The following is a 25,293-nucleotide window of genomic DNA, read 5'->3' on the forward strand; positions in this document are numbered from 1 at the left end:
GCTTCTATGTTCCAGTGTTGAGAACAAATTCCTCCTTCTTCAGGCCTTTGTGCTCCAATGCTTCAATTGAATGGACAAGGTATACCCATGTTATGAAGAGCAGCCTACCTTACTCAAAGTCTCTTAACTGTCAACATTAACTGCATCTAAAAAGTACCTTCTCTAAGACTAGCGGGTCACTAACAAAAATGGGCACCATAGCCTAGTCAAACAGACACATGAAAGCAGCCGTCATATTCTGAATGTGCTACCTGGGTGATATCAACTCTAGCATCCAGAAGGACTCTTGAGTTTTTCTGCTTCCTCCCTATGGATCCAGCCAAAGCTGGAAGAATGCAGCTCCAAATCATATATCTGATCATAGATGCTTTTTAAGTCTTTGCAAGAGTCAGTGTTCTTATCCACAAGCCCAGAATAATAGCAGTAGATATGTTTCTCACAGAGCCAAGGTAGAAGGAGGCTTGCCCCTTGCTGACTGCTGAGTCTGCTATTGGCAGGTGAGTGGCTTTAGTCACCACACCTGCACTATGATGCCAGCCACATCTCGTGCAGTTGTCAGGCCAGGAGCTGAGAATCGAGGGGTTTGTCCTAAGTCAAACAGATTGCAAGTGACAGTGTTGACTTTGAGGTGAAATCCTTCATCAAAGCCCGAACTCCCTTTCCCTCACACAGGTGGCAAGTACCCAGAGTGCTGGAAGAGTTGGGCAGGCCCTTAAAGTGACACTCTTTCTAGGGTGGGATTCCAGGCAACTTAAAATCTGTTGGAGGGGGGATCTAGATCTACTTAAAATTGAGTTCAGCAAACCTTCCACTCCCCCAGGCTTGTGCTAAGGAGGAGACAGCACCACTAACAGATACTGGATCTGTAAATTTCCTTTATCATCAGGCAGACTTTTGCCTTTATCTTGTGAAATATAATCTCACTTATCAGGCGTGGGGAGGATGTAGGGGCAGAGTACTGGGAGAGCTGAAGTGGGGTGGGGGCATCTCTGAGATGAGCCAGAAACCCAGGACAATAGAAACTCCCTGGATTCTATGAGGGTGACCCTAGCTAAGACTCCTAGAAAAGGAGCATATGGAGCCTGAACTGTCCATCTTCTGGAACCAGACAAGACTTCTAATGGAGAGACTGGGGCAGGAACACACCCACAAAACTTTAGACCCACAATTTGTCCTGCCTATAAGATATTCAGGGGTAAAGGAAGGGCCAGTCAAGGACTGGTCCAGCTTGAGACCCATGACATGAGAGGGAACTCACCCCTGATACTACGAATGATATTCTGCTACAGTAGCAGACAGGAACCTAGCATAAATGCAATCAAAGGGGCTTTGCCCAGCAGCTGATGATAACTGATACAGAACCCCACAGCGAAACATTAAGTGGAGCTTAGAAAATTCTGAGGAAGAGGAGTGGGAAGGATTGAAGGAGCCAGAGAGGTCAAGGACACCACAAGAAAACTCACAGAATTAACCAACCTGGGCCCATGGGGGCTCATGGAGACTGGAGTGCCAACCAGAGAGCATGCATGGGACAGACGTAGGCCCTCTGCAAATATGTAGTGACTATGCAGCTGGGTCTTCATGTGAGACTCCTAAAGCAGGAGCAGGGGCTGTTTCTGACTACACTGCCTGCCTTTGGATCCCCTTTCCCTAACTTGACTGCCGTGTATAGCCTCAGTAGATGTACCTAACTTTACTGCAACTTTAAATTCCAAGGATAGTTGACATCTACGGAAGCCTCCTCTTTTCTGAGGAGAAGGAAAAAAGGGATGGATGTATGGGGTAAGAAGAGAGAACAAGGACTAGGAGGAGAGGAGGGAGGGAAAGCTTTGATATGGATATAAAGTAAATAAATATCTTAACCAATTAAAAAAAACCTCATCGGTTCTACTCATGTTAGTTGTGTGGAAACCAGGAAGGCTGGAAAAGGCTCTGGCCTCCTCTTAGAGACTTAGCTTCAATCATACCACTGATCCCCATAGGTCATAGGGCATGTCGGGCTAATTGTCTGACCTCACTGAACTCTGGATCTGTGGTCCTATGGTACAGGTGTTTCTATAATCTCTATCTTTGCCTTTATGACTGTGAGATCTAGCACTCCTTTTGGAACTTGCCTGGGGCAAGTACCTCATAATGGGAGGATTCAGGGAAGCTATGATGCTTGGTGGTCTGACTCCAAAGAGCATGTTCATTATCATCTAGCTATATTTTCATTGCAATTAAAAGGAAAGAACACCAAAACAACAGCAGCAGTCATAACAACAACCTTGAGTTTTCCTATAAGCATTTTTTAAACGTCAATTTTCTAGAACTGTTGCAGAATACTCCAGACTGAATACTTTATAAAGGGAAGAGGTTTATTTCACTCACAGTTTTGGAGACTCAAGAGCATCAATCCAACAACTGTCAGGCTCTGGAGAGGACCTTATAACAATTGTCATCAGACTGTGAGGATGTATGCAGAAGAGATCACAGGTTGAGACGTGAAGACAGGTGCATGGGTCTACATTTCTCTTTTATGACCATTCACTTTTCTACTTCACTCTAAGACAACCATTAATCTCTTCTGAAGGCAGAGACCCTCATGACCTATCTACCTTTCACTCATCTCTGCCCTCTAAGGGTTCTGTGATCTATGACACTGCCACCCTGGTAGCCAAGCTTCCAGGGACATACCCAAATCATATCCAGGCCATAGCAGACAGAGAAAAATCTTTGCATAAACTACCTTCTTTACTTGTTTTAAGAATTAAATTGTGTGCCGGGCATGGTGGTGCACGCCTTTAATCCTAGCACTCGTGAGGCAGAGGTAGGCAGATCTTTGAGTTCGAGGCCAGCCTGGTCTACAAAGTGAGTTCCAGGACAGCCAGGGCTATACAGAGAAACCCTGTCTCAAAAACAAACAAACAAACAAACAAACAAATGAATTAAATTGTGTGATTCTTAACTATGTAACTGAGTTTTCATTTAGATACCGTGTTGTGTTTTGTTGGTGGTGGTTTAAAAAAAAATGTACTGTTGGAGTAGAAACGTCAACCGTAGTGGGATGATACCATACAGGCATCAGAGCCATGCCTTGTGAGGTTGTGGCTCTAAATGACGCCTCCTGAACTGTGATTCTAGGGACTATTTGGAGAGAGGCCAGACTCTGCACACAGGTCTTCTTGTTGCTGGAGATGGCCATTTCTGGATGCTTACACTCTGTTGGTTGGTTGACAAACCTTTAGGTAATGGCTTCCAACTCCAGAAGAAGCCGCTGCCTCAGACCTTAGAACTAGAGCTCTGTTCTTACAATGGCTATGGTTGTTGTGATTACAGAAACAAAACTATTCAGAAGCCTCTGTCCCTGAGAATCCCAGCCACTTCTCAAGGGTCGGCCTACTTCAGTCCAACCAGCAATTCCTCCTAAGTGTGCGTTACTAATTATCATCACGCCCATATGGTTGTTTTAAGACTCAAGTTTTACCAGGATGGCCTAAAATTCCTATCTGTTTTCCAGCCCCAGGCTTTCTGGCTCGTATCACTGCCCCAAGTTTTATTTTCTTTTTTTTTTTCTTTGCCAATTTTATTTTATTTTTATTAGATATTTTCTTTATTTACATTTCAAGTGTTATCCCCTTTCCTGGGTTCCCCTCCAAAAACCCCCTATCCCCTCCTCCTCCCCCCGCTCACCAACTCATCCACTCCTGCTTCCTGGTCCTGGCATTTCCCTATACTGGGGCATAGAACCTTCACAGGACCAAGGGCCTCTCCTCCCATTGGTAACCAACTAGGCCATCCTCTTCTTTTCCAATTTTTTTTTTAATTTTTATTACATATTTTCCTCAATTTCATTTCCAATACTATCCCAAAAGTCCCCCATAGCGCCCCCCACTTCCCTACCCACCCATTCCCATTCTTTTGGCCCTGGCATTCCCCTATATTGGGGCATATAAAGTTTGCAAGTCCAATGGGCCTCTCTTTCCATTGATGGCCGACTAGGCCATCTTTCGATACATATGCAGCTAGAGACAAGAGCTCCAGGGTTCTGGTTAGTACATCATGTTGTTCCAACAATAGGGTTGCAGATCCCTTTAGCTCCTTGGGTACTTTCTCTAGCTTCTCCATTGGGAGCCCTGTGATACATCCAATAGCTGACTGTGAACATCCACTCCTGTGTTTGCTAGGCCCCGGCATCGTCTCACAAGAGACAGCTATATTTGGGTCCTTTCAGCAAAATCTTGCTAGTGTATGCAATGGTGTCAGCGTTTAGAGGCTGATTATGGGACGGATCCCTGGATACAGCAGTCTCTAAATGGTCCATCCTTTCATCACAGCTACGAACTTTGTCTCTGTAACTCCTTCCATGGGTGTTTTGTTCCCAATTCTAAGAAGGTGCACAGTGTCCACACTTTGGTCTTCATTCTTCTTGAGTTTCATGCGTTTATCAAATTGTATCTTATATCTTGGGTATCCTAAGTTTTGGGCTAATATCCACTTATCAATGAATACATATTGTGTGAGTTCTTTTGTGATTGTGTTACTTCACTCAAGATGATGCCCTCCAGGTCCATCCATTTGGCTAGGAATTTCATAAATTCATTCTTTTTAATAGCTGAGTAGTACTCCATTGTGTAAATGTACCATAATTTCTGTATCCATTCCTCTGTTGAGGGACATCTGGGTTCTTTCCAGCTTCTGGCTATTATAAATAGGGCTGCTATGAACATAGTGGAGCATGTGTCCTTTTTACCGGTTGGGACATCTTCTGCATATATGCCCAGGAGAGGTATTGCTGGATCCTCCGGTAGTACTATGTCCAATTTTCTGAGGAACCGCCAGACTGATTTCCAGAGTGGTTGTACAAGCTTGCAATCCCACCAACAATGGAGGAGTGTTCCTCTTTCTCCACATCCTCGCCAGCATCTGCTGTCACCTGAATTTTTGATCTTAGCCATTCTGACTGGTGTGAGGTGGAATCTCAGGGTTGTTTTGATTTGCATTTCCCTGATGATTAAGGATGTTGAACATTTTTTCAGGTGCTTCTCTGCCATTCGGTATTCCTCAGGTGAGAATTCTTTGTTCAGTTCTGAGCACCATTTTTTAATGGGGTTATTTGACTTTCTGGAGTCCACCTTCTTGAGTTCTTTATATATATTGGATATTAGTCCCTTATCTGATTTAGGATAGGTGAAGATCCTTTCCCAATCTGTTGGTGGTTTTTTTGTCTTATTGATGGTGTCTTTAGCCTTGCAGAAGCTTTGTAGTTTCATGAGGTCCCACTTGTCAATTCTCGATCTTACAGCACAAGCCATTACTGTTCTATTCAGGAATTTTTCCCCTGTGCACATATCTTCAAGGCTTTTCCCCACTTTCTCCTCTATAAGTTTCAGTGTCTCTGGTTTTATGTGAAGTTCCTTGATCCACTTAGACTTGACCTTAGTACAAGGAGATAGGAATGGATCGATTCGCATTCTTCTACATGTTAACAACCAGTTGTGCCAGCACCATTTGTTGAAAATGCTGTCTTTCTTCCACTGGATGTTTTTAGCTCCCTTGTCGAAGATCAAGTGACCATAGGTGTGTGGGTTCATTTCTGGGTCTTCAATTCTATTCCATTGGTCTATTTGTCTGTCACTATACCAGTACCATGCAGTTTTTATCACAATTGCTCTGTAGTAGAGCTTTAGGTCCGGCATGGTGATTCCACCAGAGGTTCTTTTATCCTTGAGAAGAGTTTTTGCTATCCTAGGTTTTTTGTTATTCCAGATGAATTTGCAGATTGCACTTTCTAATTCGTTGAAGAATTGAGTTGGAATTTTGATGGGGATTGCATTGAATCTGTAGATTGCTTTTGGCAAGATAGCCATTTTTACAATGTTGATCCTGCCAATCCATGAGCATGGGAGATCTTTCCATCTTCTGAGATCTTCTATAATTTCTTTCTTCAGAGACTTGAAGTTTTTATTATACAGATCTTTCACTTCCTTAGTTAGAGTCACGCCAAGATATTTTATATTATTTGTGACTATTGAGAAGGGTGTTGTTTCCCTAATTTCTTTCTCAGCCTGTTTATTCTTTGTGTAGAGAAAGGCCATTGATTTGTTTGAGTTAATTTTATATCCAGCTACTTCACCGAAGCTGTTTATCAGGCTTAGGAGTTCTCTGGTGGAATTTTTAGGGTCACTTATATATACTATCATATCATCTGCAAAAAGTGATATTTTGACTTCATCTTTTCCAATTTGTATCCCTTTGATCTCCTTTTGTTGTCGAATTGCTCTGGCTAGGACTTCAAGTACAATGTTGAATAGGTATGGAGAAAGTGGACAGCCTTGTCTAGTCCCTGATTTTAGAGGGATTGCTTCAAGCTTCTGACCATTTACTTTGATGTTGGCTACTGGTTTGCTGTAGATTGCTTTTATCATGTTTAGGTATGGGCCTTGAATTCCTGATCTTTCCAAGACTTTTATCATGAATGGGTGTTGGATCTTGTCAAATGCTTTTTCCGCATCTAACGAGATGACCATGTGGTTTTTGTCTTTGAGTTTGTTTATATACTGGATTACGTTGATGGATTTCCGTATATTGAACCATCCCTGCATCCCTGGGATGAAACCTACTTGGTCAGGATGGATGATTGTTTTGATGTGTTCTTGGATTCGGTTAGCAAGAACTTTATTGAGGATTTTTGCATCAATATTCATAAGGGATATTGGTCTGAAGTTTTCTATCTTTGTTGGGTCTTTTTGTGGTTTAGGTATCAGAGTAATTGTGGCTTCATAGAATGAGTTGGGTAGAGTACCTTCTGTTTCTATTTTGTGGAATAGTTTGTGAAGAACTGGGATTAGATCTTCTTTGAAGGTCTGATAGAACTCTGCACTAAACCCATCTGGTCCTGGGCTTTTTTTAGTTGGGAGACTATTAATGACTGCTTCTATTTCTTTGGGGGATATAGGGCTGTTTAGATCATTAACCTGATCTTGATTCAACTTTGGTACCTGGTATCTGTCTAGGAACTTCTCCATTTCATCCAGGTTCTCCAGTTTTGTTGAGTATAGCCTTTGGTAGAAGGATCTGATGGTGTTTTGGATGTCTTCAGGATCTGTTGTTATGTCTCCTTTTTCATTTCTGATTTTGTTAATTAGGATGCTTTCCCTGTGCCCTCTAGTGAGTCTGGCTAAGGGTTTATCTATCTTGTTGATTTTCTCAAAGAACCAGCTCCTTGATTGGTTGATTCTTTGAATAGTTTTTCTTGTTTCCACTTGGTTGATTTCACCCCTGAGTTTGATTATTTCCTGCCGTCTACTCCTCTTGGGTGAATTTGCTTCCTTTTGTTCTAGTGCTTTTAGGTGTGTTGTCAAGCTGCTAATGTGTGCTCTCTCTAGTTTCCTTTTGGAGGCACTCATAGCTATGAGTTTTCCTCTTAGAAATGCTTTCATTGCGTCCCATAAGTTTGGGTATGTTGTGGCTTCATTTTCATTGAACTCTAAAAAGTCCTTAATTTCTTTCTTTATTCCTTCCTTGACCAAGGTATCATTGAGAAGAGTGTTGTTCAGTTTCCACGTGAAGGTTGGCTTTCTATTATTTATTTTGTTATTGAAGATCAGTCTTAGTCCATGGTGATCTGATAGGATGCATGGGACAATTTCAATATTTTTATATCTGTTGAGGCCTGCTTTGTGACCAATTATGTGGTCAATTTTGGAGAAGGTACCATGAGGTGCTGAGAAGAAGGTATATCCTTTTGTTTTAGGATAGAATGTTCTGTAGATATCTGCCAGATCCATTTGATTCATAATGTCTCTTAGTTTCACTGTGTCCCTGTTTAGTTTCTGTTTCCATGATCTGTCCATTGGTGAAAGTGGTGTGTTGAAGTCTCCCACTATTATTGTATGAGGTGCAATGTGTGCTTTGAGCTTTACTAAAGTTTCTTTAATGAATGTGGCTGCCTTTGTATTTGGAGCATAGATATTCAGGATTGATAGTTCCTCTTGGAGGATTTTACCTTTGATGAGTATGAAGTGTCCCTCCCTGTCTTTTTTAATGACTTTGGGTTGGAAGTCAATCTTATCAGATATTAGAATGGCTACTCCAGCTTGTTTCTTCATGCCATTTGCTTGGAAAATTGTTTTCCAGCCTTTCATTCTGAGGTAGTGTCTATCCTTTTCTCTGAGATGAGTTTCCTGTAAGCAGCAAAATGTTGGGTCTTGTTTGTGTAGCCAGTTTGTTAGTCTATGTCTTTTTATCGGGGAGTTGAGTCCATTGATATTAAGAGATATTAAGGAAAAGTAATTGTTGTTTCCTGTTATTTTTGTTGTTAAAGTTGGCATTTTGTTCTTGTGGCTGTCTTCTTTTAGGTTTGTTGAGGGATTACCTTCTTGTTGTTTCTAGGGCGTGGTTCCTGTCCTTGTATTGGTTTTTTTCTGTTATTATCCTTTGAAGGGCTGGATTCGTGGAGAGATAATGTGTGAATTTGGTTTTGTCGTGGAATACTTTGGTTTCTCCATCTATGTTAATTGAGAGTTTGGCTGGGTATAGTAGCCTGGGCTGGAATTTGTGTTCTTTTAGTGTCTGTATAACATCCGTCCAGGCTCTTCTGGCTTTCATAGTCTCTGGTGAAAAATCTGGTGTAATTCTGATAGGCTTGCCTTTATATGTTACTTGGCCTTTTTCTCTTACTGCTTTTAGTATTCTATCTTTATTTAGAGCATTTGTTGTTCTGATTATTATGTGTCGGGAGGTATTTCTTTTCTGGTTCAGTCTATTTGGAGTTCTGTAGGCTTCTTGTATGTTCATGGGCATCTCTTTCTTTAGATTTGGGAAGTTTTCTTCTATAATTTTGTTGAAGATGTTTGCTGGTCCTTTGAGTTGAAAATCTTCATTCTCATCCACTCCTATTATCCGTAGGTTTGGTCTTCTCATTGCGTCCTGTATTTCTTGGATGTTTTGAGTTAGGATCTTTTTGCATTTTACATTTTCCTTGATTGTTGTGCCGATGTTCTCTATGGAATCTTCTGCACCTGAGATTCTCTCTTCCATCTCTTGTATTCTGTTGCTGATGCTCGTATCTATGGTTCCAGATTTCTTTCCTAGGGTTTCTATCTCCAGTGTTGCCTCATTTTGGGTTTTCTTTATTGTGTCTACTTCCCTTTTTAGGTCTAGTATGGTTTTGTTCATTTCCATCATCTGTTTGGATGTGTTTTCCTGTTTTTCTGTAAGGACTTCTACCTGTTTGATTATGTTATCGTGTTTTTCTTTAAGGATTTATAACTCTTTAGCAGTGTTCTCCTGCAATTCTTTAAGGGATTTTTGTGCTTTCTCTTTATTGTCTTCTGCCTGTTTAGCAGTGTTCTCCTGCATTTCTTTAAGTGTGTTATTAAAGTCCTTCTTGAAGTTCTCTATCATCATCAGGAGATATGCTTTTAAATTCGTGTCTAGCTTTTCCGGTGTGTTGGGGTGCCCTGGACTGGGCGAAGTGGGGGTGCTGGGTTCTGATGATGGTGAGTGGTCTTGGTTTCTGTTAGTAAGATTATTACGTTTACCTTTCGCCATCTGGTAATCTCTGGGGTTAGTTGTTATCGTTGTCACTGTTTAAAGATTGGAGCAGAAGCTGTGTTCCACTCACCAGCAGTCTCTAAATCCTGCGGCGGGGGTCGTGGGTAGCTGACGGTACCCCGGTGCTGGTCCAGCCGGAAGAGGCCTGTGGTCCTACTCAGGCCGTTTTTCTGCTTCCCTAACTAATGCAGTCTCTGGTCCCGCGTGCAATTGGATTGGAGCAGAAGCTGTGTTCCACTCTCCAGAAGTCTTAAGATCCTGTGGTGGGTGTTGTGGGTAGCTGGTGAGTGTCAGCAGACCCTGCGCCCCAGCTGCCCCGGTGCTTTTCTGACCGGAAGAGGGTTGTGGCCCTATGTAGGCCGGATTTCTCTCTCCCCAACCAGAGCAGTCTCAGGTCCCGCGTGATTGGACTGGAACAGAAGCTGTGTTCCACTCACCAGCAGTCCCAAAATCCTGCGGCGGGGGTCGTGGGTAGCTGGCGGGTGTCAGGCAACCCTGCGCTCCCGCTACCCCGGCGCTGATCCGGCCGGATGAGGCCTGTGGCCCTACTCAGGCCGGTTTCTGCTTCCCTAACTAATGCAGTCTCAGGTCCCGCGCAATTGGATTGGAGCAGAAGCTGTGTTCCACTCACCAGCAGTCCCAAAATCCTGCGGCGGGGGTCGTGGGTAGCTGGCGGGTGTCAGGCAACCCTGCGCTCCCGCTACCCAGGCGCTGATCCGGCCGGATCAAGTTTTATTTTCTTAAAACACCTGTAAATACAATTGACAGGGCCACAGAAGGATGGGAGAGCTTTGTTACTGGAAAGATCAGTGACATGAAAGTTGTGTCCCTTGGGCAGTTTTCAAGACCATCACAGGTAATGCTGGTTCTTTCCAACTCAGAGACAACCTGACTCCATCCCAGATTCTCCCACCAATCAGTTGGCTGTTCAAGGAAAAGAAAAGTACATTGACTTTGCAACTTCAAGAAGCTAGGGTGCCCACTGTAGTCAGTTTCATGATAAGGCTCCCAAGAAAGGCTAACATTGTGGAAAATATAGATACTATTTAGCTTCATGTTACTATAACAAAATACCTGAGGTGGGCTACATATTAAGAAAAGGAGGTGTATTTATCTTACAGCTTGGGAGATTCATATTATTGATGTTTATACTGTTGGTATTTTCTCCACAGGCCATACTACATTACTTATTTGCCTGTTTTCATTGGTTGAGCTTCAGCCACTGGAAAGCCTTTCAGTGCCATAGTTGCTGCTTGCTGCGTGTGTGTTTCTGCATGCTTTCTGAAACTCTGGCAAATTTCAGGCTTCTCTGGCATCCCCCATGTCAAGCCTAGAATCAGTCCTTCGTCAGAGGACTGTGGTCTCTTAATTAGTGTATTATGGTGCAGGGATCCAGAATTGGGTCAAAGAATTGCAAGGTAGATGTTAAGGAACAGTGGGAAACAGGAATGAGCAGGATGAGAATTAGTAAATTTCTGGAGAATTCTATGTGGTGGGTGGGGAGCATAGAGTAGCTTGAAGACTTTACAATGGGGAAAAGAACCCACTTGAGCTTTAGGTCCAAACTAAACTTTCCTTTCCCTAAGGCCACGTCTTCTTTACATGTCTCTCCTAGCAATGGCTTCCCTTAGTAGCTCATCTACTAATTCAAAAGCCAATGAGGAAATGTCCTCACTTATGCCTCCTCAAACCTTCATAATTTACCTTTTTCTGCCTGAGTCACATGACTTGCTCAGTTATCTCCAGTGGCTACTGCCAAATGTCTCAACTCCCACCATTCTCCCTTCCTACAGCAGCCTCCAAACATCCAAGTCTATCATATTCAAGGATACTGGGTTTCCTAGTGCATTTGAGATAAATTCTGACAAAGACCAGCAGGTGGGGTGTTACCTGCCCCTCACTTGTCACTCCAGCTCATACCCACAGTGCACTGATGATCCTCTCACCCTCTTCCTCCATAGGACCAAGTTTCACATTGACACTGCCTTCAAGGGCCTAGCCTGGAAAGACTGTGGATGGCCATGGTTTGCAGTGCGTCCTGCAGAACCTTGCTTTCCTTGGGCTTTATGCTCCTATGTTAATCATTTGCTCATGCTTCATTAATTTATTGAGGAATGTTTCCCCAGCACTTAATTATGGACAAGGAGATGGGCTGGAGTTGGAATGTGAATGTGTGCATGCATACATGTGTATATGCATGATGTGTGTGTGTGTGTGCATGCATGTATATGAGAGAGAGAGAGAGAGAGAGAGAGAGAGAGAAAGAGAGAGAGAGGAGATGGAGAGGAAGACAGAGACATAAACAGAGAAGAGAGATACAGAGAGACAGAGACAGAGACATAGAAAGAGAGAGAGATCAAAGTCCTCCACCCGGAACTGATAGTCTGATTGGGACAGCAGCTGCAGGATGATACCTAGTATACTTTCAATTAGCAAGAGTCATAGTGAGATGGAAAAGGCAGAGGTCAACAGGCATGGTGGAGTTGATAGAACTTTCAACTTAGATGAGAAAATCATAGACACCCCCACTGAGAAGAAAACACCTGAGCGAAGACTTGATGATAGGAAAGAAGAGTCTACCAGGGTCTCTGCAGGAAAGTATTCAAGTAGAAACCTCAGCTAAGGTGACATAATCCCCAGTGGCTTACACAACAAGAACAAGGCTGACTCTGAGTAATCTCAGACACCTGAAGATCTGGATCTCCAGATGGCAATTTGTCCACAGCTTCTGGTTTAGGTTGGGACCTTCAATCATGAGACACAGATGGCATCTGTGAAAGCACGGGTCAGGTGGGGCCTCAGTGTATTAATACCAAGGAGATGATAGATAGCCAGCAAAGGAGCCTAAGGCATAGCACACAGGAAACCATGTGGGTCTGCTATCCTGGAAGCCAAAGGAATTAGAGATGACTAATTTAATTTAATTCAATTAATTTAACTCTTGGAAATGCCAGTGTTTCTGGCTGGCCAGTCACTATTCTGAGACCTTAACACCTTGACTCATTGCATTCCTATCATCTTCCTAGGGAATTTTGTCTTTCATGATGCCTGTTTTGCAGATGAGGAGCAAAGCCAAGAAGTAAATAAGCTTGCCCTGTTGTACAGCTCACATGTGCAGGAGCTGGTATTTGAATCCAGATTGTCTGGTTTCAGGATTCTTGGCCTTTAAATATGGCACCATCTCACCTGAAGGCTGCAGATGGGTAAGCTGGGAATCAAGGATGCCCTCAGGTTAGGTAGTGTGGAAATCCTTGGGGAGTCCCAAGGAGGACCTTCAAGTGAGTTACAAAAGGGGAAGAAGGACCAGAGTGGAGTCAAGGAGGCACAGGGTAACAGACAGTGAAGACCCAAACTATGAACAACCTGTGAAGAGATTTGCTGTATAGGAAAGCAAGGAGGGATGGTGATGGCTGCGGGGAGGTTTGATATTGGAGGGGAAAGTGTGAAAAGGAGCAAAAATATGATGCATATGTAGGCTATTGGGGAAGAAAGGGTTAAGACAGACGTGCTCCAGAGAAGGGAGAATTCAACTCTCCATTTGTGACTTAGTTGCAACCAGTGACCAGCTGAGATGCTTAAAGATCTCTTGTCTGGTACAATGTGCTCTGTCTTCACATATATGATGAAAAACAAAGTAATCTAAATCTTCACGGTTTCCAAGATATCAGGGAAAATGCTCATATCTACTCACTCAGGAGTCATGGCGCTAGCTCACAGGAGCACACACACACATCTACTTACACGTAACACACTCATATGCACTCATACACACTCACATTCACTCACACACAATCCCTTGTATACACACACATTCGAATGCATGCACACATACACACATACGTACTCTCACACACAAGCACACACACATACACACAGAGGATGGACTTAATCATTCCTCCTACTTCCTCCATTTTCCCCAAAGCAACCCACCCTTCCAGCAGCCCAGAGCCAGCGGAATCCACGCTCACATGGGTCAGACCTGCCTACACTGTTTGCCTAAAATACTTGTGAGTATATACAGCCTGGTACGGAACTAATTTTTGAAACAAGTGTGGGGCTCTAGGGCACTCTGCCATTTCCTCCTGTCCCTAAAGCTGTTAAAGTAAATTATAGGGCTGGGAGAAAGAGAGGCCAGCTGTGCTTCAGCTGCAGCCCCAGTTGTTGTGACAAAGTGAAAAGTGTGGGCACCAACAGATCATTAACTGTGAGGCCAAAAATAAGCTGATGATCGACGCACACGCTCAGCTTAGAGAAAGTACGGACCAGTCTCATGCCAGGTTGGTCCAGCTAGGATGGAACCCATTCTTCTACCTAAAGAGAATTGACAATTGCATCCAGCACACAGCTTCACATTCCTCTTATTATATCATACTGGGCAAGTCTCACTTTTTTTTTCCTAAACCTTTATGTGTGTGTGTGTGTGTGTGTGTGTAAATTGACAGGAGCTAGTGTCTTGTGTTTAAAATTTCCCCACAGTTTCCTGTTGGGCTGCCTCTTGGGCTGAGTTCGGTTTCACTGTTGACTATAATTACTGCAAGCCTTGTGAAGAGAGCTGAAAAATCCAAGTTGACATTAAAGGTGCATTACCCTTGAATAAACCCAGAGACAGACTATCACACGCTGGGTTGGAGCTACCCCTGTGTTCTGTCTAGATTAACCAATTTTGACGGCCGTTGGTTTGCATAGCCCTAATAACCACTGGGTGCTCACGGGAACTTGTAAACACTGCTCATAAATAGTTGCTAAAGTGTGAGGTGAATAAACATTACCTCAATGGTTTGTGAAGATTGGCCACAATGGAGCCAAATTGTGCTTTGAAATAAGACCTTCCTCATTTGGAACAGGATGGTAAACTGTGGCTCCTTCAATCCCTTGGCTTTTGGAGCGTCTGCAAATGGCCACATGTAGCCAACACTATGAAGTGAGGCTACCTTTCTCTCCCATGTAGTGGCAGTATATAGTTCTGATACCACACGAGTCTGTATGTTCTGAGTACATGCATTTTTAGCTTGAAGAATCAATCCATGGACACCTATTTTGAAAACAAAACCCCAGGCCCAGGGAGCATGCTCCAGGCTGTACCATGGACCTATAAGAGACCTACTTTTTCAAAGTGTCTACAACCTGGCCTTCATGATGCCTGTTTGCAACATGACATGTATTTGGGGCAGACATGGAGTAGCCTTGCCCTGTGTGGAGCAGGTATCCGGGTTTTGAGTAGCATGGTTCACTATATGCAGTCTTTGAGGTGTGTGTTATAAGTTTGTATTTTGTATTTGAGGAGATTAAGATTTAAGGAGGTTGGCTTATTGGCACAAGATCACGTGATTGGTAGTAGCATCACTGGGATTTCTGGCAAACTGCCTTATCTCTCTTCTCTTGGTTGTCTCTCCTGCTAGTGGTTTTGTTCATAGACACTTTCACTTCTTCGTATGAGGTAAAGGAGAGCTAAGCACTCTGGACCAAAGGCCTAGGGATAGAGGATAGGGAGGCAGTGTGAGGTTAGAGGGCTGCTGTGCAGGCTTGTCTTTGGAGAATCTGTAACTCTCCTTGCTTGTTCCTCTCACGTCCATGCCACCCATAGCCGTGATAGGGAAGCAGGACCACACCTTAAAGAAAGAGCGTCTATCGCTGAGCCATTGTGCTAAGCTGGGACACGTGTTTGTGACATGTTTCACTGACACTGTGATCGTTTTGTTCAGAACCTGGTGTCTAGCTTATTTCTTGGAGTTCCTTCTTACAGTCCCCTAATGATTGGCAGAGTGCCAATGACATGGCTCAAGTCCACCTCATGGGTTGCTTTGCTTCGCGTCATCCCAGAGTCCTGTGGTAGAGATTACTGTTTGCCTCCCAGCTTCACCTTCCATTTTTTTTCACTACTGAGAGGAAATCATGGCTTCTACAGAACATTTTGGGGCTGTCTTAGAGTACCCTTACATCCATTGTGTCTTGCAACCTTGTAATTGTGAGTTTCCAGAAATGTGGCAGTCCGTCAGCATTCATCAGCTGGCTGTCATGGGGAGGCATGGGTGAACTTCTATTTTACTTCGAATTTTTATTCATTCCACAGATGAGAGAGGAAATCTTGCCCTTGGAGGGTTAGGATGAAGGGTAGACATACGTAATTTATATGTAGTAGTAAGATTCTGACAGAAAAGCATTGATAATGATAGTTATTCCATAATGAATAGTTATTCGTGGACATACTTGAATATGCTAGAAAGGTGTATAAATAGATAAAGTATGGGCTATATGTTTCTTGAGACAAAGGGACATCTGTCTTACATAGTGTTAGCTCCTTCAGCCTTCATACACGTTGTGGACACCTGCTAAATACTGTTAAAGTTAAAAGAGAATTCATGTACTTGCATGTGTGTGTGTATAGCAGTATATGTAATATGAGAACATATATAATAAATACGCTAGGACCAAGGATACCCACATGAAGGCATTTGACATGTTTCATAAACTTCAAATTTCTTCAGCTATTTTTGAATCCCCCAACAGATAGTTATTTCAGGACTAATGTTGCAACGTTTTGTGATCCTTATGGTGGAATGGCACAAGATCTTTATGTAAGTGAAGAGAGAAAGCCCAGGCTCTGGATTTCGGGACTGAGCCCATTCCTAGGGCTGGTACTGCAGGCTGGGAGAATGCATGTCTAGAGTCACATCAATGCACTTTGACAGAGGTTATTTATTGCATACTCGCTAGAGCTACTTATTTGTTTCTGTGTCATGAAATCTGCCTGTGAAAGGGGGCTCACGTGTGCCCATGAGCAGAGGGAACAATTCTCATTTGTTTTTTGACAAATAATGTGGGTGATTGACCCTACTGTGTCCCCAGTGAGGGGGTGGGGGCTTGGGGGGGGCAAAGGGCCGGACCAGGAAATGTCTCACACCTTCCCACTACAGGACACTTTGGCACCTACCTTTTTTTTTTTTTTCTCCATGCCCTTTGTTCTTGTGAGACTTTTGCTGTTGGGCAGGTGATAGAGATAGTCTAAAAACCAAACACTTATTTGAAGAGAAATATTCCCTGTTACCATTTCTGTGTCAACTGAATGGATTCTCCAGGGCTTTTCTCTCCATAGGCTGTCAAAGCAGACAAAGATAACAGCCTGCCAGCCCTCCATGCACTGCGCAGGAGTCGCTGTTAAAGCCCAGGAATTCGTTTCCCGGTCCTTCTTTCTGCCGCTGGCGTTGGTTTTTCCTTAATGAGTGGGATCTTGGGTGGGCAAGAGATTTCAGTGGGCAACCTTAACTTTTCATCCCCTCCCTCAAAGCTCTGGGACATTTTCATTCTTAGCTTTGGTGCCCCGCACTTAAAGCACACGAAAAGGAAAGTTTTAGCTCAAAGTTGAAAGAAAATACCAGAAATGGCTTTTGGAAGCAATGAAATATGGCACTCCACAGATGAGACGGCCAATAATGCAGTATTAGCCATAGATTGCATGAGCAAATTTCAGGGTTGCACGGGCCATTAAGAGCAAAACAAAAACCATAATTGCCCTTAATCTCTACTCATTCTGCATGTGTAAGTCCCGTTCAAAGGGAGATTTTGAGAGGGGAAGATCAAGAGAAAAATAAGCAGGCACCTTTGGACAGTGCTGGATTTGATCCCCTGTCTTTGAAGACTTGTGAAGGGTAGGAAGGGGTGGGTCTTGGGGGGAGGGAACCTTCCCTGAGTACTGACGCCAAGTGACAAGCTCTCAGAGACTTGACTTGGGTGTATTGTCTGTGCTGGTTCCTCCAAACCCACCTTCACCTTTTGTGCAGGTTCAGGACTTCTACTAGGCGTGTGGCTCTGGAGCCTAACAAAATGATCACAGGCACAGGTGAGTGCTTGCTTACCCTTTCTTCTGAAACAAGCACCCAGCCAACTCTGCTCGCAAGGGACTACTGGATAGGAGTGGCCACCCTTGGGAAGAGAGTGCCCAGTTTGATTCAGGAAAAAGCAGTCTTTGCAGATTTACAATTCTCCCCCTCAGCTGACCCCAAGGAATGAAGTCCCAGCCAGTTCTTAACCCCTTTCCTTGTACCAGTAGGGTGCTTTTGAAATGGGAGATAATAGGATGTCATGATCTTGAGTTTGTAGCAAAACACATTTATTTCCCAGTATGAAGGAGCTCTAGCTGAGCACCCTGACATACTGTGGTATAGCCAGTTGTCATGATTCCATATAAGAATAACCTGGATAGCATATGTCATACTGTCACAGAGGGTCTGGCATGGTAGTTTGTGGCACTGTAGCACGGGTAAACATGGAAGTAACAGGATAACCAGGAGCCAACAGAGTCTTATTTATTTCCATGCTCACAGGAACGTTGGTTGGGTTAGCACTGAGTGCTAAGTCCCCTGAGAAACACTCCTCCATCCCTTGCTCTCTCCTTCCACACGCCAGACAGTTTTCAGTGAAACTCATGAACTCCCATCATGGCATGTATTTGATTTAACCACAGTTCCACTTAGACACTAATTTACTCATTCATTCAACCATTCTGTGGTACTGGAGGTTGAACCTGGGGTCACAAGTATTCGAGGAAAGGGTTTTATTGGTAAGCTACACACCCCAGCGTTGTTTTAGATTTTAAGCTCTCTTTCCTTCTATTGTTTCTTTCTATTGTTACTGCAGACAGATTGTCTTTCTGTAGGTTTTCCCTTCCTCCTTTTTAGAAAATCACGTTAGACTCCAACATTTGGTTTCATGATAAATGAAGAGTTGGATTGAGAGGCGCTCCCCTGGATAGTCAGGAGGCTCTGAACCAGGAGCACTCAGATTTGGCGAGGCTGTTGTTGAACAGGATTCAGGCTGGTTCTCATGTTGTCTGAAGTTTCTCTTAGCAGTTTCCCTTTCCTGATGGGTAGATGCTGGACTACCCTTCAGGGTACCATTCTGATCTCTAGCCCTAAACACTCGCATCTCATCCCTCTGTGATGGAGAGGCCATGAGGTACCCTGTCTTCTGCACATTATAGCGTTTTGATCAGTTAAACTTTTAAGGGTGCTTTCTTCAAACCATGTCAAAAGCTGTTTCTAGTTTTGTGACCTCATAACAAACACCCAGCTGAGACTTCTCAGCAGATTTTCTCTTAAAGGGACACAGGTGGCTCTTCAATTTTTTTTCTGTATACAAATTACAGCACGGAATTGGACAATCGCCCTCCTGGGACACAGAGAGGTCATTTTCTCAGATTATTGCTCCATGGGGTACAGTTCCTGGTACCCCAGACTGTGGCTGCCCGTTACAGTGGTTCTTTAGGAGCAGAAAGGCATCAGGAGCTCCAGCCCCTCAGCCCGAGTAGCTTTGTGGTGCTTCAAGATTCCTCAGCTCAGGGATGGATCTGCCTTAGCAGTTTCTGAAAACAAAATGTGGACATTTGCAAATGTGTTTTAACAATTTTGTGGACAAAATTTGCTACAAAATTATTCAATTGAAAGTTATGAATTTAGGGAGAGCTAATAGAAGTAAATAGTAGGAAAATAGGCACATATTTATTCCCTCGAAGGGAAAGATTTTTCTAAGATAAGAAGCCTTGGGAGGACTCACAAAGGAAAGATAGGTGGACTTGATTTCATGAGATTAACAATAGTTATATATATCTTTATGTTTTAAAAACGTCATTGAGCCAGGCAGTGGTGGCACATGCCTCTGGTCCCAGCACTTGGGGAGGCAGAGGCAGGTAGATCTCTGAGTTCAAGGCCAGCCTGGTCTACAGAGGCAGCTCCAGGATAGGCAGGGTGACACAGAGAAACCCTGTTTTCAAAACAAAACAAAACAAACAAACAAAAATTACATTGATAAAAATAAAAACAAACTTAAATATAGAGAAATATTCACATCAGATCCAATGCTGAGGCCCTACACTTCTGAAGTGTGAGGCAGTGAATGGACCCTAATCAGTAAGCAGGCATGAGAAACAAAAGAGAAAATAAAAATGGTTCTGTGAGAAAGCATGAAAAATATTTAATTATCTGAGTGATCAAAAATCTGAAAAAGCTTCAAATGTGAAGTAATGGTAAAGAATTCAAAAGGAGTGCTGGTTACCGAGAAGGACATCACAGTGGGTATCAGCTGGGCCACTGAAGGACCTGGAACTCTGAACGACCACCAGAAAGGTGACTTGGTAACTGTGCACAGTGAACTTTCCAATCGGCTCTATGCATTAAACCATTCATGCCAATATTTTTATGCTTTGTAGAAAATTAGAAAGCAGTGAAATAGTAGAGAAATTATGAGTCTAAGAGATATCATGACATGTCCATTAAATGGTTCTCACCAACACTGATAACAATAAAGAAAAAGGCCAGGCTAATTGAACAACAACAACAAAAATATACTAATTATGGCTCCTTATGCAACAAATGATGAGGATTTATTTCTGGGTTTTATTCTTTATGTTTCTTGGTTTTGCACTTGTAAAGTATATAAAGTACTATTTCAACTTGTTACTAGAGTCTCCAAGCTACTAGCACACATCGGTACAAACCTCACACATCTCAGTTGTCCTGTTCTCTCCATGAAAATTATTGATATGTGTGTACATATAAAAGTTTAATGGTATAGGTTATGGTTACATGTAGCTCAAATGCTATGCACATACACTCTCTAAGCATGACGGTTTTGTTAGTATATAGCAGCTCTTTAGATAGTGAGTTTCACCTGGGTATTCTTGGACACACCTATAGCATAGCTTGGTTACTTTGCCTCTCCTCCCTTATCCACACTTATTCCTCCCCCTCTGTCACAGTGTCTCCGGGTGGCAGGCTCTTTTGTCAGCATTTTTAGATTGTTACCTTTGAGAAAAAGCATTTACTAATCTTGTTTATTACAGTTGCCATGGTGAACTATAGTTCCATCCATTCTCTCACACAAGACATGGATTAATTCTTGCCATCTGAGTAGCACTCCAGTGTGCATAGGCAACATACTTTCTTTATTCATTTCATTTGTTCAGTTTTACCTATGTTAACTTGTCCACCCTCATCCACTTGCATTATGTTAACAGTTACATATCAATGTTGTATTAGGTCACATAGTATATGATAGTATATTAACATATATAGCATGCAACATCAACACGTATCAATATTTAGATGCTCAAATGTTTTAGTTCCTCGAATAGAGCGAATTGTATTTGAACTTAGTTTGGAGTTGCCTTGGTGAATCCCTTGCTGTACTTTCATTCCTAATGACATAGTAATGAGTAGAGGTCAACTCTTAGGGCTCCTGAGGCTCTCTTGTTGTTCTCATGCTCTGGTACCCTATGTACAACCAATCCCTGTGCAAGTGCATCTTTACAACTGTATCACTGTACCCTGGCATCCCCTGTAATAGAGAAAGTCTTTTGCAGGGTGAATGGACATTGTTGCCGGTACCTTTGGTGCTCAGAGCAGCTAAATGCATTGCCTTTGAAACAGTCTCCAAGGAAGGGCCAGCACATGGGGGACTCAAGGGGTTCTTTCAGTTTGTAAACCCAATATCAAAGACTTGAGAAGTCTAGCCCAGCTTTACAGGTGTCCTTTGCTTTGATCATTAATTAAAATGCGACTTCTATGCACAGTGTCACTGTCTGAGGACTTGACAAAACAAAGTGCGTCAGGTACCTGACAATTTCTTATAATGCCAGGAAAGACAGGTGTTCATTCCTGTAAAAGCTTTGAAGCTAAAAATAAAATAAAACAAAATTTAAATTAAAGGATATACCCGAGTACATAGTAATCATCTTAAGACGCGCATTTCAGGGTCTTTTTACCTCCCTGCCGGTGGATGTGGCAGGCTGGGGGAGGGCTGGCCTTGTTAAACACAAGCAAGAGCCCCAGCTGGAAAGGAATGCAGAAAATGGGGGAAAATAAAGCCTTGTAAGTCATTTGAGATCAGTCGTCAGAGAATGTGTCTCAACGGTGTCATTATCAGATTAATATTTGAGTTCCAATTTAAGCTGGAATTATTTGGATAACAAAAATCAAAAGAAAAGTTTTTACAAACAATTTTGCCTCAGAGCAGAAGCAGCATCTTGGAGCGGGGTCTGGGGTGATTTTCCACCACACCTCTTACATTCCTGTAAGCCTGTGCATGGCACTGAGAAGGGTCTCGGACAGCCCTCCTTTCGCGGGCACCGCTTGCTTTATTTCCAATGAAAGTCAGAGAAAAACAAAATTCTTCTCGAGTCATATGAGCCTCAGCTGGATTTTAAAGCCCACGGCAAAAGATTGTCAGAGAGGATTTCTAGTCTTCATCAAAAGGCGCTTTATTGATAAGTTGCTCTGCACTAGAAATAAGAGGAGAGGCTTCTGTGTGGGTCAAAGCTATCTTTCAGCTTACCAGTTGTACAGCCCCCTACCCCATCAGCATTTGCCACGGTATCAGTTGTGAGTATATGAATGAAGGGTTTCTTGAGCTTTGAAGGAAACCTACAAAGTACAGTTGGTGATGCTATCACCCAAGAGCAACCAGCAAATAAAAGCATCCAGCCAAATACAACCTAAGACAATGTAACTAGAACATGACAGGCTGAGATTCCTTTATTAAGCATAATGTTATGTGGAGTTCATCTTCATGACAATGCTGGGGATGATAAGGGCAGGGGCTCTGTGTCTCCTGTTGCTTCATAGGGTATTCCTGAAGGATTACCTGTCCTTTGCCAAGACCCACACTTCAAGGATGCTTCAGGTCCTCTAAGCTGTATCCAAGGAACGTTGTTATCAGTGAGTCTCACCAAGCCCAGGTTGTTTGATCAAGAGACATCCACTGGGCCAGGGTGCTGGTGGGCACTGGCAAGAAGTAACCAGAGAGTGTGAAGGGCTCAACTGAAGGGGTATTAGCATGAGATTTCAATATGATCAACGATTTTCAGGAGGAAAATTACTTCGGTCTGAGCATAGGATGCTTAGAGAAAGTGCTTTTGGAAGCAGGCAAGCAATCAGTAGAGAGAACACAGTACAAGTTTTGTTCAGGCTTCACAGAGGCCATTGAGATCAAGGCACAGGCGAATACTAGCAAAGAAACAGGCCTGCAGAGGTCTGAGTGACAGTCACATTTGCCCTGCCTGTATTTGTCCAGAAAAGGAGGAACAAGCTGAGGACAATGTGGCTTCCCATGTTCCATATCCTTTACATGTTAGGAACTTGCTTCTCCCATGCTTAAGGTCCATGTTTGTGTGTGGAAGTTGACTCTTTTGAATAGCTGATTAGATAATAGTTGAAGCATTATATTTCCCAATGTTGTGGAGCCATTTAAAGATAGACCTCTCTCTTTCTAATGTACAAACACACACACACATACACACAAGCGCATGCAGGAGAGAGAGAGAGAGAGAGAGAGAGAGAGAGAGAGAGAGAGAGAGAGAGAGAGAGAGAGAGAGAGAGAGAGAGAGAGAGTTCATAATTTGCACATTCAGGAACCCTTTGAGTCCAGAAGAGGGCATTAGACCTCTTGGAGCTAGAGTTTCAGGTTGTGATCTGCACAATGTAGGTGCTAAGATCTGAACTATGATCCTCTGCAAGAGCTTCATGAACTCTTAACTGCTGAGCCTTCTCTCCAGACCATTTAGATTCATCATAGAAATTCTGTCCTGCCTACTCATTCAGCTCACTGCATTACTACAAGCCTTGCCATTCTATTTCTTTCCATGCTTTGTGATACCAGGGACACTGGATGTAAGAAACTCTAGGAAATACACACCCTGTTCGGCAATCCACAATTCCTCTGGCCTCGACTGTCATCAACACTCTCCTGCTCCAATCATATCTAGTCCTCAGGACCTGAGGAGGCCCATACAAGCTAATGTGTTGGTGAACTCAGTGTGATTAGCATAGCTCTCTCCTTAAACACCCTTTTTGTGTGTGTTGAGAACCTCTGTGTGCTGCTGTTGGGTTGCTGCTGGACTTATCTGCATGATCCACCTAACATCAAAGTGGGTGGCCAGATCCCTCCAGGAACAGTGGTTAAGAAGGGGAGTGATGTATGTGATTCTCAGACTCCCAGAGTGAAAGTTTTCAGTGCATTTTACATAACACTGTTTCTGTTTTCCTTGGAAAGTACTGAGTCTCCTTGATCAAGGAGCCAGCCTCACTTCCTTAGAGAATCCCATGACACTTCAGAGTCAGACCCAAGTACAGCAGTCTGTTGTCCTTTCATTATAGTATTGCTGTTCTGAGCAGCAGAGAGCTTGTGGGTTCTTCTGTATTATCGGTCTGTATTGAGACGGGCTCTTACTATGTAGCTCTGGTTGTTCTACAACTCACCCTGTAGACCAGGCTGGCCTTGAATTCACAAAGATCCACCCAACTGTGCCTGGGATTAAAGGCATGTGGCACCATTCGTGGCATAGATAGCATTTCTTGATGTTATTTATTGGACTCTTTCTGCATTAGTCATTGTGAATTGGATATTCATCTCACCCCAATTTCCCAGGAACCCTATGATGACATTTTATAACCATTTGACTAACATAACTAAAAATTAGAATTTGAATAAGTCCACACCAAAAGAAAGCAAAATACATTTGGCCACATTTCTGTCTTCAGTCCAGTTGTGGAAACGTACAGATCTTATAAAATACATCTCCTCATCTCACAACAATTGTAAAAGGGATAGGATTCTTTAAAAAGTAGCCTGCAGTAGTATGTGTTAAATAAATAGACAAATAATAAATAAGTAAATAAATACTTCTCGAGTAAAAAGCCTAAGGTGTAATGTCTTCACATAACTCAGTGAAAGATAATGTCCCACTTCCACTATCCTTAATCTTTACATATAGATTTATTTATTTATTTATTACCAGCTTCTCAATTTGTCATCAGAATATGGTCCTTAAATAAGTCCCATTTGTGGGATTAAAATATTCAATGATATCCTTACTTTAAAAAACTGCTCATTCTTCAGCAATTTCAAACATATATAATGCATGTTGGGTCATATCTGCCCATACCTTCTTTCCCCTCCATGGAACTCCATTTTGTGGCCTACTGCATTTCATTAGGATTGCTTGCAGGAACCTGTATGTGGGGGTGGGGGTGATTTACCAGGGGCTAAGAATATGACTCTCCCTCCCCCAGCCACCAGCAACTGCTTGTAGCTCCTCTTCCAGCCATGATGGAATGTTGATGGAGCCAGCAGGCTTTGGGCAGATGACCACTGCTGCAAGTTAGTGGGTCATCACTCACACCATGTCTGGAGGAGAGCTTTCCACAACACTCCTTCCCACGGCTCTTAGATTCTTTCTGCCCCCTCCTCTATAGTGTTTTCTGTACCTTGGTAGAGATGTTCTGTTTAAATTACATTTCTGTTTTTCAACTTTTGAGTTAGTTAAAAATGTTCTTCAATGAATTGCTTCATTTTGTCCTTATGCTTCTGGGTGTCCATGGAATATGAGATAAATACAAAGGAGATCAGAGGCTAGCAGGGGACAGGGAGGGGACAGATATGGAAAGAGTTATGGGGAGCTGTATGTGGCTATGATTATAATACATTGTGTGAAATTTTCAAAAATTTAATGAAAAAAATTTTTAAATCTCTTTAAGAAGATGCATTTGTTAGGTGCAATGCTTTCAGGTTATAACTGAGTGTTCTGGTTTTCATAAATGGTCTAAATAAAAAGAGGACAGAGTACAAGAGTTTGCTCTTATGTCAAACCATCTGTTATTTTTTTAAGGGACAAACCCAGCTAGCTCCTTGATTCTCTGTCTTTAGCCCATATTGACCAAGTCAACTTATAAAAGAAAGCATTTAACTGGACGCTTGCTTGGTTTTACA

The sequence above is a fragment of the Mus caroli genome, unplaced genomic scaffold (assembly GCF_978045245.1).
Source record: "Mus caroli unplaced genomic scaffold, Mus_caroli_1 scaffold_12, whole genome shotgun sequence".
Classification (NCBI taxonomy): domain Eukaryota; kingdom Metazoa; phylum Chordata; class Mammalia; order Rodentia; family Muridae; genus Mus; species Mus caroli.